Source organism: Chiloscyllium punctatum, chromosome 6, assembly GCF_047496795.1.
Source record: "Chiloscyllium punctatum isolate Juve2018m chromosome 6, sChiPun1.3, whole genome shotgun sequence".
NCBI classification, from domain to species: Eukaryota; Metazoa; Chordata; class Chondrichthyes; order Orectolobiformes; family Hemiscylliidae; genus Chiloscyllium; species Chiloscyllium punctatum.
Genome location: NC_092744.1, coordinates 132,673,775 through 132,695,551, shown reverse-complemented (window position 1 = coordinate 132,695,551; position 21,777 = coordinate 132,673,775).

The window sequence follows — 21,777 nt, the reverse complement described above, 5'->3', positions numbered from 1 at the left end:
TCTCTGACTCTCTCTGAAAAACACTGTGACACTCGCTGACAGACTGTGACACTTTCTGACTCTCCCTGAATCTCTGAGACACACTGTGACACTCTCTGACTCTCTCTGAAACTCTCTCTGACACACTCTGACATACGCTGAGACACAGTGTGACACTCTGGCACTTTCTCAAACAGACTGTGACACTCTCTGATCCTATCTGACACTCTCTGAGACACATTGTGACACTCTCTGACAGACCGTGTCACACTGAGACACTCTCAAGACAGATTGTGACACTTTCTGACTCTTTCTCTGACTCTCTGAGACACACTGTGACACTCTCTGAGACACACTGGGACACTCTCTGACTCTCTCTGAGGCACACTGTGACACTCTCTGACAGACTCTGACTCACTGAAACACTATCGGACTCTCTCTGACTCTCTGAGACACACTGTGACACTCACTGAGACACACTGTGACACTCTCTGATCTTATCTGACACTCTCTGAGACACACTGTGACACTCTCTGACAGACTGTGACACACTGCGACATTCTCTGACACTCTCTGACAATTTGAGACACACTGTGATGCTCTCTAATCCTATCTGACACTCTCGGAGACACACTGGGATACAGTCTGACTCTATCTGAAATACACTGTGACACTCTCTGAGAAACTGTGACAAACTGTGACACTCTCTGAGACCCACTGGGACCCTCTCTGAGACTTTGAGATGAACTGTGACACACTCTGACACTCTATAAGACACACTGTGACACTCTCTGACATTCTTTGAAACACACTGTGACAATCTCTGAGAGACTGTGACACACTCTGACACACTCTGCGACACAGCGGGATCCTCTCTGACAATTTGACATGCACTGGGACACTCTCTGATCCTATCCAACACACTCTGAGACACACTGTGACACTCACTGACACTCTCTGAAAAGCACTGTGACACTCTCTGACAGACTGTGACACACTGTGACACTCTCTGACAGATAGCGACACATTCAGACTCTCTCTGAAACTCTGACACACACTGTGATACTGTCTGACACTCTCTGAGATACAATGAACACACTCTGACAGACTGACACACTGAGACACTCTCTGAGATGCACTGTGACACTCTCTGATCTTATCTGACACTCTCTGAGACACACTGTGACACTCTCTGACAGACTGTGACACACTGTGACACTCTCTGACAGATAGTGACACATTCTGACTCTCTCTGAAACTCTGACACACACTGTGATACTGTCTGACACTCTCTGAGATACAATGAACACACTCTGACAGACTGATACACTGAGACACTCTCTGAGACACACTGTGATACTCTCTGATCTTATCTGACACTCTCTGAGACACACTGTGACACTCTGACAGACTGTGACAGACTGTGACACTCTCTGACACTTTCTTAGACACACTGTGACACTTTCTGACTCTTGGAGACACACTGTGACATCTCTTAGCAAGTTTGTGACACTTTCTCGCTCTCTCTGACACTCTCTGAGACACACTGTGACACTCACTGACTCTGACACTCTCTGACACTCTCTGAGACACACTGTGACACACCCTGACTCTTTATGGGACACACTGTGACACTCACTGACTCTGACACTCTCTGACTCACTCTGACACTCTCTGAGACACACTGTGAAACCGTCTGACTTTATATGACACTCTCTCAGACACAGTATGATGCACTGTGACACTTACAGTCTCTCTCTGACACACTCTGAAATACAATGTAACATTCTCTGACAGACTGTGACACACTGTGACACTCTCTGAGACAGACTGTGACACTTTCTGACTCTCTCTGACTCTCTGTGACACACTGTGACATTCTATGATCCTATCTGACATTCTCAGAGACACACTGTGACACACTTCGACTCTCTCTGACACTCTCTGAGACACACCGTGACACACTCTGACTCTCTGAGACACACTGTGATACAGTCTGACTCTCTGTGACACCCTATGAGGCACTGTATGACACACTACGACACTCTCTGACTCACTCTGACACTCTCTGAGACAAGCTCTGACACTCTCTCACAGACTGTGAACCTCTCTGAGACAAACTCTGACCATCTCTGACACTCTCTGAGACACACTGTGACACTCTCTGACAGACTGTGACACTTTCTGACTCTCTCTGACTCTCTGAGATGCACTCTGACCCTCTGTGACTCTCTCTGATACACTGGAAAACACTGTGACACTCTCTGTCCCTCTCTCACACTCTTTGAGACACACTGTGACACTCTCTGACTCTCTCTGAGACATACTGTGACTCTCTGACACTCTGAGATACCCTGTGACGCTCTCTCACACTCTCTGAGAAACACGGTAATGCTCTCTGACAGACTCTGACAGACTGTGACATTCTCTGAGAAACACAATGACACTCACTTACCTACTGTGACACTCTCTGACACATGGTGACATTTTCTGCGACACTGCGACACTCTTTGAGACACACTGTGACACTCTCTGATTCTCTCTGAGGTACACTGTGATGCTCTCTGACACTCTCTGAGAAACACTGTGTCACTTTCTGACACTCTCTGAGAAACACTGTGACACTCTCTGACAGACTGTGACAGACTGTGACAATTTCTGAGACACATGATGACACTCTCTGACCTACTGTGACACTCTCTGACACACGGTGACATTTTCTGAGACACTGTGACACTCTCTGAGACACACTGTGACACTCCCTCATAGACTGTGACTCTCTCTGAGCCAAATGCTGACACTCTCTGGCACTCTCTGAGACACAGTATGACACACTGTGACACTCTCTGACACACGGTGACATTTTCTGAGACACTGTGACACTCTCTGAGACACACTGTGAGACTTGCTGTCTCTTTCTGACTCTGAGACACTCGGTCACTCTCTGAGACACACTGTAACATTTTTTGACTCTCTCTCACACTCTCTGAGACACACTGTGTCACTTTCTGACTCTCTCTGAGAAACACTGTGACACTCTCTGACAGACTGTGACAGACTGTGACAATTTCTGAGACACATGATGACACTCTCTGACCTACTGTGACACTCTCTGACACACGGTGACATTTTCTGAGACACTGTGACACTCTCTGAGACACACTGTGAGACTTGCTGTCTCTTTCTGACTCTGAGACACTCGGTCACTCTCTGAGACACACTGTAACATTTTTTGACTCTCTCTCACACTCTCTGAGACACACTGTGTCACTCTCTGACTCTCTCTGAGACGCAATGTGACTCTCTCTGACACACTGAGATACACTGTGATGCTCTCTGACACTCTCTGAGAAACACAATGACACTCTCTGACCTACTGTGACACTCTCTGACACACGGTGACATTTTCTGAGACACTGCGACACTCTCTGAGACACACTGTGACACTTTCCGTCTCTCTCTGACTTTCTGAGACTCACTGAGACACTCTCTGAGATAGACTGTGATAATCTCTGACTCTCTCTGAGATACACTGTGACACTCACTGACTCACTCTGACACTCTCTGAGACACACTGTGACTCTCTCTGACACATTGAGATACACTGTGATGCTCTCTGAGAAACACTGTGACACTCTCTGACAGACTCTGACAGACTTTGACAATTTCTGAAGCACACGATGACACTCTCTGACCTACTGTGACACTCTCTGACATACGGTGACATTTTCTGCGACACTGCGACACTCTCTGAGACACACTGTGACACTTTCCGTCTCTCTCTGACTCGCTGAGACACACTGTGTCTCTTTCTGAGGCACACTCTGACAGTCTCTGATAGACTGTGACACGCTGTGGCATACTGTGACACTCTCTGTCTCTCTCTGACAATCTCTTAGACACACTGTAACACTATTTGAGACACACTGTGACACTCTCTGTCTCTCTCTCTGAGACACACTGTGACTCTCTGAGGCACACTGTGAAACTCTCTGACAGACTGTGACACTCTCTGACTCTCTCTGACACTCTCTTAGACACACTGTAACACTCTTTGAGACACACTGTGACACTCTCTGATCTGCTCTGACTCTCTGACTCTTTCTGAGACACACTGTGACACTCATTGACTCACTCTGACACTCTGTGAGGCACATTATGACACACTGTGACACTCTCTGACTCTCTCTGGCACTCTCTTAGGCACACTGTGACACTCTCAGACAGACTGTAACACTTCTGACCCTCTCTGACTCACTCCGAAATATACTGTAACCTTTTCTGACAGACTGTGACACACTGTGACACTGTCAGAGACAGACTGTGACACGTTCCATCTCTCTGACTCTCTGAGACACGCAGAGACTCTCTCTTAGACACACTGTGACTCTCTCTGACACTCTCTTAAACACACTGTGACACTCTCTGACTCTCTCTGACACTCTCTGAGGCAGACTGAGACACTCTCTGAAACACACTGTGACACTCTCTCACAGACTGTGAAACTCTCTGACATACTCTGCGGCACACTGTGACACGCTCTGACAGACTGACACACTGTGACATTCTCTGACCCTCTCTGAGACCGACTGTGACACTCTCTGACTCTCTCTGAGACCGACTGTGACACTTTCTGAGTCATTCTGTCACTCTCTGAGACACACTATAACACTCTCTCACAGACTGTGACCCTCTCAGAGACAAACACTGACCAACTCTGACACTCTGTGAGACACAGTAGGACTCACTGTGACACTCTCTGACTCCCCCTGACACACTCTGAAATACATGTAACCTTTTCTGCCAGACTGTGACACACTGTGACACTCTATGAGACAGACTGTGACATGTTCTGACTCTCTCTGACTCTCTGAGACACACTGTGACTCTCTCTGAGACACGCTGAGACTCTCTCTTAGACACACTGTGACTCTCTCTGACACTCTCTTAAACACACTGTGACACTGACTCTCTCTGTGGCACACTGTGACACTCTCAAAGACAGACTGTGACTCTCGCAGACTCTCTGAGACACACTAGTAGGGGGTGCCAGGAACAAATACAATCGCTAGGGAACTAGGACCCCTCCCAGAATGGGATAATGTGTGCCTTTGGGGTTCTACCTCCCCAGGGAGATAATGACAGGCCCCACACTGACACATCCACACCCGCTCACAGATGGGGTCTCCCACTGCCTGTCTCCCAGGTAACTGCACCTTTTGCCCCCAGCCCTGACCCACAGCCGAACTCAGATTCCATGAATCCTGTGGTTACCCAGTGTAAAGCAGCTTCTGGTCTCACTCCGGACACAACAGCCATTCCAGGCACCCAGCTGGTGGGCAGCACCAAAAAGGTCCCGTCTCTGTCACAGATACTGACTGACAGTCTGTCATACACAGAGTGGACGCTGAGGAGCAAACCAAATGAATCGCCATGTGCCTTAGTCCAGCAGGCCATTCAGCCCTCCCTGAGGGCCAACAGCTAGGGAGGGGCATCCATGATGAGATGAAGGCAGCGATTCTCACTGCTCGATGGCAGGATAAGGCATATCCTGCAGAGGCGCTACATAACTGCAGAACAACAACCAGGGGAATGCCCCTCCCCTCCCACCGTCAGCTTCACCTGGAGACTCTGGGTCCAATTTGTCTGGATTTTTGGGGATATGACCTGCACCTCTCTTAGCGATGAGAAACTGGGCCCGACCCTTTGTCTCCCATCTCTCAGAAAGGAGGAGGGACACCTGGGATTCGACCCCTCAATCGTGCCCGTAATGAGGCTTGGGCTCTCAGCTAATTAATCACTGAATACGAAATAGACTTTAGGGATTTCCACATTGTGTTACAGGAGCTCAGGGATCAGAAGCGATTGGTAGGGTTTCCCCGAGAATGGTAGTAGGATACCAAGCACCCTGCCTGGACTAGGGGTCATTTTCGAACAGCGATATCCCCAGGAAGCCCACCAGGGAGAATTCCTCAGAAACAAAATTAAAAACGGGCTGTGACCAGGAGGGAAGGCTCCTCCCCCAGCTTGTCCCACACATACCAGGCTCTCACAATGGACTAGGCATTAAACTCACAGGGAATTCCTTGTTCACGAACATTTATCACAACCTGACACTAATCATAATGAATGTACCAGGGATACAGTAATCAGAGTGGTGTCCTTCCCCATTAAAATAATCATGTTCCCAACTGACCCACAGGATATTGGGACAATGGACAGGGAAATTTGAGGGAAAACACAAAACCCAGAAAAGTAATTAACAGACAAAAGAAAAGGGAACTCCTTAATGATTTAGCCCAGTCTACGAGTCCACTCAAAGGGCAGGAGTGTTACTGGTCAGAACGCTGACTTGGCTAATTTGGAGAATAAACTCAGGATCCTGACCCAACAACTCTCTAATGAGCCTGAGAAAGACTTAATACAGAAAACCCAGAGCAGACCATGGGACAACTCGTGGAGAATCCGGCTAACCATCACTTAGTGACCAGACTGGAGGGTCACGCCAACACGATTAATCAGATCATCCACGTCCCAATCAGAGATTATGGTGAGCAATAAAACCACACCCTGTGCAGTAACGCGATGATGGAACAGCTGAGGGAGGAGCTCAGGCAGGCCAGACATTGGAAAGTCCCATCCCGGGTTCGTGACAAACAGCATCAATATTTGTTCCAGGAGAACCCCCACACCAACGTCTCTCACTGTCAGTGACAGCAGCTCACCAAGGACTGGGTTAATAACAGCTGTAAGGACACTCTCGGTGGGACACCTGGGCTTGGTATGAGGGATTCCACTTAACCCAAGTGACCAAAGGTAGGATGAAGTCCAAATTATCGGAGTTGTATAAAAAAGGTATTTGGATGGGCTACCATGATTACCTCCCACTTACTGTGGAGATAGAGGGAACATTGCCAGGGACCATACTTACCTAAATGGGAAGGAACCGGTCATACCATGACATTCCCATAGCCTGGTATCCAAGAATTCGGCTCCTCTCACCCCCTACTAGGGCCTGATGTGTGTTGTTCCGTGTTGCAGGTGCACAGGACCCATACAGCTGCTTGGAGCTCATACACTGTCCTTCCAGATTGTCAATGTAACCTGAGGCTGCCTCCCCATCCCCAGAGACCCTCCTTTCACTGGATTGGGCTCTTCCCAATTGGAACTAACAGCAACAAACCATCCAAATGGTTGGCAATGCTTCAAACTATTAACGGATTCTCCTAATTGGCCAAAACGATAGAAAGTTCCTGAAAACCATCCAGAAATGAACAAAAACAGAGTTTATCTGCAGACTGATTGCCTGAATCTGTGGAGGCCTTCTGAGGAGACCAGCATGGCAAGAGACAGAGACCATCTGACCATCCAGAGAGAGAGAGGGCGAGAGAAAACAGTTTTGCAGACCCAGAGGCAGAACCAGTGAGAGAGAGAGAGAGAGAGAGAGACAGGCTGAAGCAAAACCCAGGGGCATGGGAGAGAGGGAATGTGAAAATCCATTGAGAGAGAGAGTTGGAACCAACTGGAATAACGAGTGTCACCCCTTCAGTCTGTCCATGTTTTAACTCCTCAGTCTTAGTCTGACTTCCCCTTCTCTCCCTCTCTCTGTCCCCTCTCTCTCTATCCTTCTGTCTGTCTCTCTCACATACACACTCTTTCTCTCACTCTCTCCCTCTCCCTGTCTCTCTCTGCCCATCTTTCTTCCATCCCCCTTCCCCACCCCCACTCTCCATCTCTCTCTCTTTTTCTCACCCTCCCTTTGTTTTTCGCTATTTCAGCCCTGAAAGATCTCACCCAATTTTGTACCCCCTCAAAAATACTATGCCCTTCATTTTCACTGTCCTCTTAAATTTATCCCCTTTCCCAAATATCTTCCCTCCCAAATAATTGCCTCACCAACTGTGCCCCCCTGAAATATTTTGCTGCCCCCCCCCCCAATGTTGCTGTGAGCCCCCCTCCCTGGGGCAGAGGGAAATGAGTGGAAAAGTGTGGAGCTGGAAAAGCCCAGCAGGTCAGGCCTGACCCATCGACTCTCCTGGCTGACCCGCTGTGCTACCCCAGCTCCACACTTTGTAACTCTGACTTTCCAGCATCTGCAGTCCTCACTTTCTCACACAGGTAAATGAGTCTGGGTTGGCTGACTGGCCTGTGGCTGTTTTAATGCACAGCAAGATCCCAGTCCCAGAATTATAAAAGGTTTGTATCACAGATGGAGTCCTTTCTGCCCATTCCGCCCCTCCCCCATTAAATGATCCTCGTCCTGTTCAGGATCCTCAGGATTGTCCCCTGAATGGCCTCACTGACTGTCCTTTTTGTGGAGACCCCTTCTCCGTGTTGTGGTTCTGTTCGCCAAGCTGGGAATTGTGTTACAGACGTTTCGTCCCCTGTCTCGGTGATATCCTCAGTGCTTGGGATCCTCCTGTGAAGCGTTTCTGTGATGTTTCCTCCGGCATTTATAGTGGCCTGTCTCTACCGCTTCCGGTTGTCAGTTCCAGCTGTCTGCTGCAGTGGCTGGTATGTTGGGTCCAGGCCGATGTGTTTGTTAACACATCGCAGCAGACATCTGGAACTAACAACCGGAAGCGGCAGAGACAAACCACTACAAATGCCGGAGGAACCAACACATAAGCGCTACACAGGAGGATCCCAAGCACTGAGGATGTCACCGAGACAGGGGACGAAACGTCTGCAACACAAATTCCCAGCACGGCGAACAGAACCACAACAATGAGCACCCAAGCTACAAATCTTCTCCCAAACTTTGAACACCTCTTCTCCATCCTGTCTCAGACTTTGTGTCTCATGCTATCCCTCCCTCAATCTCTCTCTCTCTCACAGCAGCCCCTCCTTTCTCCACCAACCCCAAAACCCCATCAAACAGTCCACCATCTCTGGCTGTCCCACTCCCCCCTTGTCTCCCAATCTCCCCCTTCCCATGTAGACCCACAGCTCCTGGGCTGGAGGACATGATGCAGACCTTTTGACTGACTGCTGTCATGCACAGAAAGATCCCACTCTGCAACCATTCCCCAGCCACACACACTGTCCTTCTCCCTCCATATGTTTCCTTCTTCCTCTCCCTGTTTCTCACTGCCCCTCTCACCCTCTCCTCAATTTCTCCATCCCCACTCTCTCCATCTCTCTCTTTCTCTTTTTGTCACCCTCCCCTTCTCTTTTTCTTCATTTCAGACTCAATGAGAAAAGTCCTTTTATGTCCCTTACACTAATCCCCTCCCCACAGTCGGGGTAACATTCGGGAGAGACCAGGAAAAGGTTGATCCCCTGCATTAACTGTACAGCATCCAGCGAGACAGAGACAAACTCTTCCCAATGTCCCTTCCCCAGTCACTGGGACAGGGGTCTAGGGAGACAGAGGGAGAGAAACTACAAGAGAGATAGAGAGATGGGTAGACAGACAGTGAGAGGAAGGGAGAGAACACGAGAAAGACAGGCAGGGAGAGGGTGGGAGAGAAAGTGAGAACTGAAAAAGAGCAGGAGAGTGGCAGAGAGAGAAAAGGAGAGAGAGACAGTAAAACCCTAGGAAGAGAAATACAATGTCAGACAGATACAAGGGGGAAAAGGGGAGGCAAAGACAGGGAGAGAAGGTCAGATGGACAGTAAGAGAGAAAACCCAGGGAGAGATATAGGGTATAGAGAGAGAGAGAGAGAGAGAGAGAGAGGGGAGTTGCAGCAGCAGCATAGAGCTGAGAGAGTTGAGGGGTGGGGGGGGGGGCTGCTGCGATGCAACGAGAATGATTTACAGACAAGAAAGACAAGATCCCACAGAGCTGAGAGAAAGATGCAGAGAGAGATGAGCAAGGTGTTGGTTTGGTGGAAGATTGAATGATTAAACATTCCTGAAAAACATGATGGGGTGTCAATGGGGCAGAGTGTTGGAGGAAGGGAATCTTCAGGGAAATGTCAACAGGCCAGAGATATGAAGGATGTTGTGAGATAGGGATTGAAGGAAAAATGTGGGAGAGACAGCTGGGAACACAGAAATTTTCATAAGAGCTCTCATGGGAGTGGGAAGCAGTGAGATCGGTGGGATCGGACTGTGCAGCTGCCCCTCTCTAGTATTTTGCACCTTTGTCTCTCCTCAGTGTAGAGATCACCCCTTGTGGTAAAATTCCCACAGACAGCCTGAATCCCACAATGTGTGTGTGTGTGTGTGTGTGTGTGTCTATGTGTGTGTGTGTGTGTCTATGTGTCTGTGTGTGTGTCTGTGTGTGTGTCTGTGTGTGTGTGTGTGTGTGTGTATCTGCGTGTGTGTGTGTGTGTGTGGGTGTGTCTGTGTGGGTGTGTGTGTGTGTTCACTCTCTCTGGTTCCAGCGCCTGTCTGATGATTCCGTATAGCAGAATAATTTGATTGTCTGTCTCTGTACTGTCCAGGTTTCAGCTCCCAAATCAAATGCTAAATCCTCCACGATCCTATTGAATAGTAGAGCAGGCTCGAGGGGCTGAATGGTCTCCTCCTGTTCGTATTTCAGATGGTCTTATGTCCTTAACACTATCTCCCAGCTCTTGGCCCTCACACTGGAGGTTATGACTCCACAAGGCCCTGATCTGTAGAGTGCTGCACTCTTCCGTGAGTCTCGGAGGGAACCAGCCTGATTTGGATTGGAGTTGCAGCCTCTCAGTGAGAAGTGAAATCTCCTCGAGATTCCCCTCAGTCTCTCACTGTAAGGTGGAGCAGGCCAGTCTCGGGGAAGCAAACAGCAGGCCAGGTCTGCCCTGTCTTCCAGCTCCATTTCAGAAGGCCACATGGGAGGGGCTTGGTTCCTTCATCAGCTTCCCGTGCTCTCCCTTCTGGGTTAGGGTGGGGGCCGAATGGCCTTGCTCCTGGCTCTTATTGAGGTGCAGGCTGGCTATGATTGGGTTATACAGGGCATGCCCCTGGAGTGAAGTCAGTTAGCTCAGTTCGCTGGACAGTTGGTTTATAATGCAGAGTAAAACCAATAGCGTGTGTACAATTCCCACACCAGCTGGGGTTACCCTGAAGGACTCTCCTTCCCAACCTCTCCCCTCAGTTGGGCCATAGTGACCCTCTGATTAAATCCCCACCAGACCCCGCTCTGTAATGAGGAGCTGTCCCATACTCTGGTAAGACTACAGTGACATTACATTGGTTTGTACCTGGAGCTCTGTGTGCAGGACTAGTCACTGCATTGTCAGAGGGATGTTAGTGTGTGGGGAAGGTTTACTGGATGAATCCCCACTGGAATGAACAGCACTCTCTTTCCCCCAGTTAATTCACTCTTGCAGCCTTTGTGTCTTTGGAGACACGAGGACCATTTCACCTGAAACAGCAGCTGGATTTTATATTCATCAGATTGGCGAGTTTACACACACACACACACACACACACACACACAGACACACAGACACTCCCTCAAACACACACAGACGCACTCTCACACACACATACACAAAGGACCCCGCCACACACAGGCTCTCTCACACACACAGACACACGCTCCCTCAAACAGAAACACTCTCACACACACATACACACAGGCACAACTCTTTCACACACACACACACAAGCACACACTATATCTCTCACACACACATACACGCATTGATATACGCTCCCTCAAATACACACACGGACACACACTCTCACACATACACGCAGACACACTCTCTCTCACACAGACACACTCTCTCTCACACACACACTCATTCTCTCACACACCCACTCGCTCTCATGCACACAGACACTTTCTTTCTCACACACACTCTCTGCCTCTCACACACTCACAGACACTCTTTCTCTCACACACACTCTCTGCCTCTCACACACAGACATTCTCTCTCTCACACATACACACAGACCGACACACAGACACACGATCCCTCATACACACAGACACACTCTCTCACACACACATATACACACACTCTCTCTCATTTGCACACACACACTCTCACACACACACTCTTGTTCTCTCACACACCCACTCACTGTCACGCACACATACACTCTCTCTCTCACATACACACTCTCTGTCTCTCACACACACAGACATTCTCTCTCACACACATACACACAGACAGACACACAGACACACGATCCCTCAAACACACTCAGACACACTCTCTCTCACACACACACACATAAACACACAGTTACTCTCTCTCACACACACATACACACGCAGACACATGCTCCCTCAAACTCACATAGACACAGTCTCTCACACACACACACATGGACACACACTCTCTCACACACAGACACTCTCTCTCACACACACGTAAACACACAGTTACACTCTCTCTCACACACACATTCACACGCAGACACATGCTCCCTCAAATATGCATAGACACACTCTCTCATACACACACACGGACACCCACACTCTCTCTCACACACAGATGCACTCACTCTCACACACACATGCACACAGACACACACTCTCTTACACACACATACACACTATTTCTCGCATAAGACACATTGTCATACGCACACATAGACACACACACACATACACACACAGATACACAAAGACACACGCACATAGAAAAACAGACACATTCTCTCTCACACACTGACACACTCTCACATACACATACAAACAGACACACTCTCTCTCACACACATACACACTCTCTCACACACACCCTCACTCACACACATGCACACAGAGACACACACACCCTCAAACACACACAGCCACACACTCTCACATGAACATTCACTTTCTCTCTCACGCACACATATACAGACACACAGAGATACACATGCATCCACTTTTTCACACACACAAACACGGGCAGTCTCTCCCTCTCTCTCTCTCTCACACACACACACACACACACAGCTGTAAAGGCATGGTTGAGGTATTGCTGGAGAAATGATTTCTCCGAGGACTGAACCCTGATCTCACGTGATGACTGCTCCAGGGAGACAGACAACAGCGACAGATGGACTTGTTGGATCTTCCTGTGCACCACCTCTTGCATCGACAGCGTTAATCTGTTTGGGTGCCGGCTTTTCTAAAACGTCTCCAAGCAACAAGTAACAATAGATTGGTGAAAGTTTTCCCCCAAACCATGTTTCAGACACATGCTGCTGTTATTTTTCACTGATTGTTGAAAATGATCTGAATCTTCTGAAATGGGGAGTGGCTTCCATTTCAAATTACAACACCAGAGTGCCTCGGGGACCCTGAGGAAATGATCAGGAAATTGCATCTGTTCCTTTCTATCCTCTGCACTCTGTACCATGAGATAGTGCTCCCTCAGTACCTCAGATAGTGCTCCCTGAATACCCCAGATAGTTCTCCCTCAATACGTCAGATAGTGCTCCCTCAGTACCTCAGAAAGTGCCCCCTCAATACATAAGAAAGTGCTCCCTCAGTACCTCAGAAAGAGCTCCTTCAATATCTCAGATAGTGCTCCCTCAACACCTCAGAAAGTGCTCCCTCAGTACCTCAGAAAGTGCCCCGTCAATACCTCAGATAGTTCTCCCTCAATCCCTCAGAAAGTTCTCCCTCAATATCTCAGAAAGTTCTCCCTCAAAAGCTCAGATAGTTGATCCTCAGTACCTCAGATAGTGCTCCCTCAATATCTCAGAAAGTGCTCCCTCAATATTTCAGATAGTTCACCCTCAGTACCTCAGATAGTGCTCCCTCAATATCTCTGAAAGTGCTCCCTCAATATCTCAGAAAGTGCTCCCTCAATACATCAGAAAGTGCTGCCTCAATAACTCAGATAGTTCTCCCACAGTACCTCAGATAATGCTCCCTCAATTCCTCAGAGAGTGCTCCGTCAATACCTCAGAAAGTGCTCCCTCAGTACCTCAGAAAGTGCTCCCTCAGTACCTCAGAAAGTGCTCCCTCAATACTTCAGATAGTGCTCCCTCAATACCTCAGAAAGTGCTTCCTCAATACTTCAGAAAGTGCTCCCTCAATATCTCAGAAAGTGCTCCCCCAATACCTCAGCAAGTCCTCCCTCAATACTTCAGATAGTGCTCTCTCAATACCTCAGATAGTTCTCACTCAGTACCTCAGATAGTGCTCCCTAAGTACCTCTGAAAGTGCTTCCTCAGTACCTCAGAAAGTGCTCCCTCAATATCTCAGATAATGCTCCTCCAGTACGGCAGAAAGTGCTCCCTCAATACCTCAGAAAGTGCTCCCTCAATACCTCATAACGTGCTGCCTCAGTACCTCCGAAAGTGCTCCCTCAATACCTCCGAAAGTGCTCCCTCAATACCTCCGAAAGTGCTCCCTCAATACCTCAGACATTTCTCCCTCAATATCTAAGATAGTTCTCCCTCAATATCTCAGAAAGTGTTCCCACAATATTTCAGATAGGTCTCCCACCGTACTTCAGAAAGTGCTCCCTCAATATCTCAGAAAGTGCTCCCCCAGTACCTCAGAAAGTGCTCCCTCAATACCTCAGAAAGTGTTCCCTCAGGACCTCAGAAAGTGTTCCCTCAATACTTCAGACAGTGCTCCCTCTGTACCTCAGATAGTTCTCGCTCAATACCTCATTAACTGCTTCCTCAATACATCAGACAGTGCTCCCTCAATACTTCAGATAGTGCTTCCTCAGTACTTCAGATAGTTCTCCCTCAGTACCTCAGATAGTGCGACCTCAATATCTCAGAAAGTGCTCCCTCAATATTTCAGATGGTTCACCATCAATACCTCAGATAGTTCTCCCTCTATACCTCTGAAAGTGCTCCCTCAATACCTCAGAAAGTGCTCCCTCAATATCTAAGATAGTTCTCCCTCAATATCTCAGAACGTGCTCCCACAATATTTCACATAGTTCTCCCACGTTATTTCTGATAGTGCTCCCTCAATACATCAGAAAGTGCTCCCTCAGTACCTCAGAAGGTGCTCTCCCAGTACATCAGAAAGTGCTCCCTCAATACCTCAGACAGTGCTCCCTCAATACTTCAGAAACTGCTCTCTCAGCGGCTCAGAAAATACTCCCTCAGTACCTCAGATCGTGCTCCCACAATATCTAAGATAGTTCTCCCTCAATATCTCAGAAAGTGCTACCACAATATTTCAGAGAGTTCTCCCTCAATACCTCAGATAGTGCTCCCTCAATACCTCAGAAAGTGCTCCCTCAATACTACAGACAGAGGTCCCTCAATACCGCAGAAACTGCTACCTCAATACCTCAGAAAGCGCTCCCTCAGAACCTCAGAAAGTGCTCCCTCAATATCTCAGAAAAAGCTCCCCAGTACCTCATAAAGTGCTCACTCAAAACCTCAGAAAGTGCTCCCTCAATACCTTAGATAGTTCATCCTCAGTACCTCAGAAAGTGCCCCCTCAATACCTCAGAAAGTGCTCCCTCAGTACCTCAGAAAGTGCTAGCTCAGTACCTCAGATAGTGCTCCCTCAATACCTCAGCAAGTCCTCCCTCAATACTTCAGATAGTGCTCTCTCAGTACCTCAGATAGTTCTCCCTCAGTACATCAGATAGTGCTCCCTAAATGCCTCTGAAAGTGTTTCCTCAGTACCTCAGAAAGTGCTCCCTCAATATCCCAGGAAGTGCTCCTCCAGTACCTCAGAGAGTGCTCCCTAGTACCTCAGAACGTGCTCCGTCAACCTCAGAAAGTGCTCCCTCAGTACCTCAGATCGTGCTGCCTCAATACCTCAGAAAGTGCTCCCTCAATATCTAAGATATTTCTCCCTCAATATCTCAGAAAGTGCTCCCACAATATTTCAGATAGTGCTCCCTCAATACCTCAGAAAGTGCTCCCTCAGTACCTCAGAAAGTGCTCCCTCAACCTCAGAAAGTGCTCCCTCAGTACCACAGATCATGCCCCCTCAATACCTCAGAAAGTGCTCCCTCAATATCTAAGATATTTCTCCCTCAATATCTCAGAAAGTGCTCCGACAATATTTCAGATAGTTCTCCCTCAATACTTCAGATAGTGCTCCCTCAATACCTCAGAAAGTGCTCCCTCAGTACCTCAGAAAGTGATCCGTCAATACCTCAGATAGTCCTCCCTCAGTGGCTCAGAAAGTGCTCCCTCAATACCTCAGAAAGTGCAACCTCAATACCTCGGATAGTTCTCCCTCAGTACCTCAGAAAGTGCTCCCTTAATACCTCAGAAAGTGCTCCCTCAGTACCTCAGAAAGTGCTCCCTCAATAGCTCAGAAAGTGCTTCCTCAGTACGTCAGAAAGTGCGCCCTTAGTACCTCAAACAGTGCTCCCTCTGTACGTCAGAAAGTGCTCCCTCAGGACCTCAGAAATTGCTCCCTCAATACCTCGGATAGTTCTTCCTCAGTACCTCAGAAAGTGCTCCGTTAATACCTCAGAAAGTGCTCACTCAGTACCTCAGAAAGTGCTCCCTCAAAACCTCAGAAAGTGCTTCCTCAGTACGTCAGAATGTGCGCCCTTAGTACCTCAAACAGTGCTCCCTCAATATCTCAGAAATTGCTCCCCAAATACCTCAGAAAGTGCTCTCTTCGTACCTCAGAAAGTGTTCCCTCAATACCTCAGAAAGTACTCCCTCAGTACCTCAGAAAGTGCTCCCTGAATACCTCAGAAAGTGTTCCCTCAAGACCTCAGAAAGTGTTCCCTCAATACTTCAGACAGTGCTCCCTCAATACTTCAGATAGTGCTCCCTCAGTATCTCAGATAGTTCTCCCTCAGTACCTCAGATAGTTCACCCTCAATACCTCAGATAGTGCTCCCTCAATATTTCTGAAAGTGCTCCCTCATTATCTCAGAAAGTGCTGCCTCAATACCTCAGATAGTTCTCCCTCAATTCCTCAGATCGTGCTCCCTCAGTACCTCAGAAAGTGCTCCCTCAATGTCTCAGAAAGATCTCCATCAATACCTCAGATAGTCCTCCCGCAGTAGCTCAGAAAGTGTCCCCTAAATACCGCAGAAAGTGCTCCCTCAGTACTTCAGAAAGTGCTCCCTCAACCTCAGATAGTACTCCCTCAATATCTCAGAAAGTGCTCCCACAATATTTCAGATAGTTCTCCCTCAATACCTCAGATAGTGCTCCCTCAATACCTCAAAACGTGCTCCCTCAATACCTCAGATAGTTCTCCCTCAGTACCCCAGATAATGTTCACTCAATTACTCAGTTAGTGCTCACTCAGTACCTCAGAACGTGCTCCCTCAGAACCGCAGACAGTGCTCCCTCAATATCTCAGAAAGTGCTCCCTCAGTAACTCAGAAAGTGCTCCCTCAGTACCTCAGATCGTGCTCCCTCAATACCTCAGACATTTCTCCCTCAATATCTCAGAAAGTGCTCCCATAATATTTCAGATAGTTCTCCCACCGTACTTCAGAAAGTGCTCCCTCAATACTTCAGAAAGTGCTCCCACAGTACCTCAGAAAGTACACGCCAGTAGCTCAGAAAGTGCTCCCTCAGAACCTCAGACAGTGCTCTCTCAATACCTCAGAAAGTGCTCTCTCAGCAGCTCAGAAAGTGATCCCTCAGTACCTCAGACTATACTCCCTCAGTACCTCAGACAGTGCTCTCTCAATACCTCAGAAAGTGCTCCCTCAGTACCTCAGAAAGTGATCCCTCAGTACCTCAGACTATACTCCCTCAGTACCTCAGAAAGTGTTCCCTCAATACCACAGAAAGTGCTCCCTCAGTACCTCAGAAAGTGATCCCTCAGTACCTCAGACTATACTCCCTCAGTACCTCAGAAAGTGCTCCCTCAATACCTCAGAAAGTGTTCCCTCAGGACCTCAGAAAGTGTTCCCTCAATACTTCAGACAGTGCTCCCTCTGTACCTCAGATAGTTCTCGCTCAATACCTCATTAACTGCTTCCTCAATACATCAGACAGTGCTCCCTCAATACTTCAGATAGTGCTTCCTCAGTACTTCAGATAGTTCTCCCTCAGTACCTCAGATAGTGCGACCTCAATATCTCAGAAAGTGCTCCCTCAATATTTCAGATGGTTCACCATCAATACCTCAGATAGTTCTCCCTCTATACCTCTGAAAGTGCTCCCTCAATACCTCAGAAAGTGCTCCCTCAATATCTAAGATAGTTCTCCCTCAATATCTCAGAACGTGCTCCCACAATATTTCACATAGTTCTCCCACGTTATTTCTGATAGTGCTCCCTCAATACATCAGAAAGTGCTCCCTCAGTACCTCAGAAGGTGCTCTCCCAGTACATCAGAAAGTGCTCCCTCAATACCTCAGACAGTGCTCCCTCAATACTTCAGAAACTGCTCTCTCAGCGGCTCAGAAAATACTCCCTCAGTACCTCAGATCGTGCTCCCACAATATCTAAGATAGTTCTCCCTCAATATCTCAGAAAGTGCTACCACAATATTTCAGAGAGTTCTCCCTCAATACCTCAGATAGTGCTCCCTCAATACCTCAGAAAGTGCTCCCTCAATACTACAGACAGAGGTCCCTCAATACCGCAGAAACTGCTACCTCAATACCTCAGAAAGCGCTCCCTCAGAACCTCAGAAAGTGCTCCCTCAATATCTCAGAAAAAGCTCCCCAGTACCTCATAAAGTGCTCACTCAAAACCTCAGAAAGTGCTCCCTCAATACCTTAGATAGTTCATCCTCAGTACCTCAGAAAGTGCCCCCTCAATACCTCAGAAAGTGCTCCCTCAGTACCTCAGAAAGTGCTAGCTCAGTACCTCAGATAGTGCTCCCTCAATACCTCAGCAAGTCCTCCCTCAATACTTCAGATAGTGCTCTCTCAGTACCTCAGATAGTTCTCCCTCAGTACATCAGATAGTGCTCCCTAAATGCCTCTGAAAGTGTTTCCTCAGTACCTCAGAAAGTGCTCCCTCAATATCCCAGGAAGTGCTCCTCCAGTACCTCAGAGAGTGCTCCCTAGTACCTCAGAACGTGCTCCGTCAACCTCAGAAAGTGCTCCCTCAGTACCTCAGATCGTGCTGCCTCAATACCTCAGAAAGTGCTCCCTCAATATCTAAGATATTTCTCCCTCAATATCTCAGAAAGTGCTCCCACAATATTTCAGATAGTGCTCCCTCAATACCTCAGAAAGTGCTCCCTCAGTACCTCAGAAAGTGCTCCCTCAACCTCAGAAAGTGCTCCCTCAGTACCACAGATCATGCCCCCTCAATACCTCAGAAAGTGCTCCCTCAATATCTAAGATATTTCTCCCTCAATATCTCAGAAAGTGCTCCGACAATATTTCAGATAGTTCTCCCTCAATACTTCAGATAGTGCTCCCTCAATACCTCAGAAAGTGCTCCCTCAGTACCTCAGAAAGTGATCCGTCAATACCTCAGATAGTCCTCCCTCAGTGGCTCAGAAAGTGCTCCCTCAATACCTCAGAAAGTGCAACCTCAATACCTCGGATAGTTCTCCCTCAGTACCTCAGAAAGTGCTCCCTTAATACCTCAGAAAGTGCTCCCTCAGTACCTCAGAAAGTGCTCCCTCAATAGCTCAGAAAGTGCTTCCTCAGTACGTCAGAAAGTGCGCCCTTAGTACCTCAAACAGTGCTCCCTCTGTACGTCAGAAAGTGCTCCCTCAGGACCTCAGAAATTGCTCCCTCAATACCTCGGATAGTTCTTCCTCAGTACCTCAGAAAGTGCTCCGTTAATACCTCAGAAAGTGCTCACTCAGTACCTCAGAAAGTGCTCCCTCAAAACCTCAGAAAGTGCTTCCTCAGTACGTCAGAATGTGCGCCCTTAGTACCTCAAACAGTGCTCCCTCAATATCTCAGAAATTGCTCCCCAAATACCTCAGAAAGTGCTCTCTTCGTACCTCAGAAAGTGTTCCCTCAATACCTCAGAAAGTGCTCCCTCAGTACCTCAGAAAGTGTTCCCTCAAGACCTCAGAAAGTGTTCCCTGAATACTTCAGACAGTGCTCCCTCTGTACCTCAGATAGTTCTCGCTCAATACCTCATTATCTGCGACCTCAATACATCAGACAGTGCTCCCTCAATACTTCAGATAGTGCTTCCTCAGTACTTCAGATAGTTCTCCCTCAGTGCCTCAGATAGTGCGACCTCAATATCTCTGAAAGTGCTCCCTCAATACCTCTGAATGTGCTCCCTCAATAACTCAGAAAGTGCTCTCTCAGTACCTCAGAAAGTGCTCCCTCAATACCTCAGAAAGTGCTCCCTCAATGTCTCAGAAAGTGCTCCCTCAATACATCAGATAGCTCTCCCTCAGCACCTCAGACAGAGCCCCTCTCAATACCTCAGGAAGTGCTCACTCAGTACCTCAGAAAGTGCTCCATCAATACTTCAGATAGTGCTCCTTTAATACATCAGATAGTTCTCCCTCAGTACCTCAGATAGTGCTCCCTCAATATCTCAGAATGTGCTCCCACAATATTTCAGATAATTCTCCCTCAATACCTCAGGTAATGCTCCCTCAAGTCCTCAGGAAGGACTCCCTCAGTACCTCAGAAAGTGCTCGCCAGTACCTCAGACAGTGCTCCCCAATACCTCAGAAAGTGATCTCTCAGCACTTCAGTAATTGTTCCCTCAATACCTCAGATAGTTCTCCCTCAGTATCTCAGAAAGTGCTCTCTCAGCAGCCCTGAAAGTGCTCCCTCACTACCTCAGAAATTGCTCCCTCAATGTCTCAGATAGGTCTCCATGAATACCTCAGATAGTACAACCGCAGTACCTCAGAAGGTGCCCCCTCATTACCTCAGAAAGTGGTCCCTCAGGACCTCAGACAGTGATCCCCCAATACGTCAGAAAGTGCTCCCTCAATGTCTCAGAAAGTGCTCTCTCAATACTTCAGATATTTCCCCCTTAGTACCTCAGAATGTGGCCCCGCAATACCTCAGAAAGTGCTCCCTCAGTACCTCAGCAAGTGCTAGCTTCGTACCTCAGATAGGGCCCCCTCAATACCTCAGAAGGTGCTCGCTCAGTATCTCAGAAAGTGCTCCCTCAAGACTTTAGAAAGTGCTCCCTCAAGTCCTCAGAAAGTCTTCCCTCAATACATTAGACAGTGCTCCCTCAGTACCTTAGATAGTTCTCCCTCAGTACCTCAGATCGTGCTCCTCAATATCTTAGAAAGTGCTCCTTCAATATTTCAGATAGTTCACCCTCAATACCTCAGATAGTGCACCCTCAATACCTCTGAAAGTGCTCCCTCAATACCTCAGAAAGTGCTCCCTCAATAGCTCAGATAGTTCTCCCCCAGTACCTCAGAAAGTGCTCACTCAATACATCAGGAAATGCTCTCTCAGTACCTCAGAAATTGCTCCCCAGTACCTCAGAAAGTGCTCCCTCAATACCTCAGGAAGTGCTCTCTCAGTACCTCAGAAATTGCTCCCACAATACCTCAGAAAGTGCTCCCTCAATACCTCAGAAAGTGATCCCTCAGTACCTCAGAAAGTGCTCTCTCACTATCTCAGTCAGTGCTCCCTCAATACATCAGATAGTTCTCCCTGAATAACTCAGATAGTTCTCCGTCAATCCCTCAGATAGTTCTCCCATAGTACCTCAGAATGTACCCCCTCAATACATCAGAAAGTGCTCCCCCAGTACCTCAGAAAGTGCTCCCCCAGTACCTCAGAAAGTGCAACCTCAGTACCTCAGAAAGTGCTCCCTCAATGTCTCAGAAAGTGCTCCCTCAATACATCAGATAGCTCTCCCTCAGCACCTCAGACAGAGCCCCTCTCAATACCTCAGGAAGTGTTCCCTCATTACCTCACAAAGTGCTCCATCAATACTTCAGATAGTGCTCCTTTAATACATCTGATAGTTCTCCCTCAGTCCCTCAGATAGTGCTCCCTCAATATCTCAGAATGTGCTCCCACAATATTTCAGATAATTCACCCTCAATACCTCAGATAATGCTCCCTCAAGTCCTCAGGAAGGACTCCCTCAGTA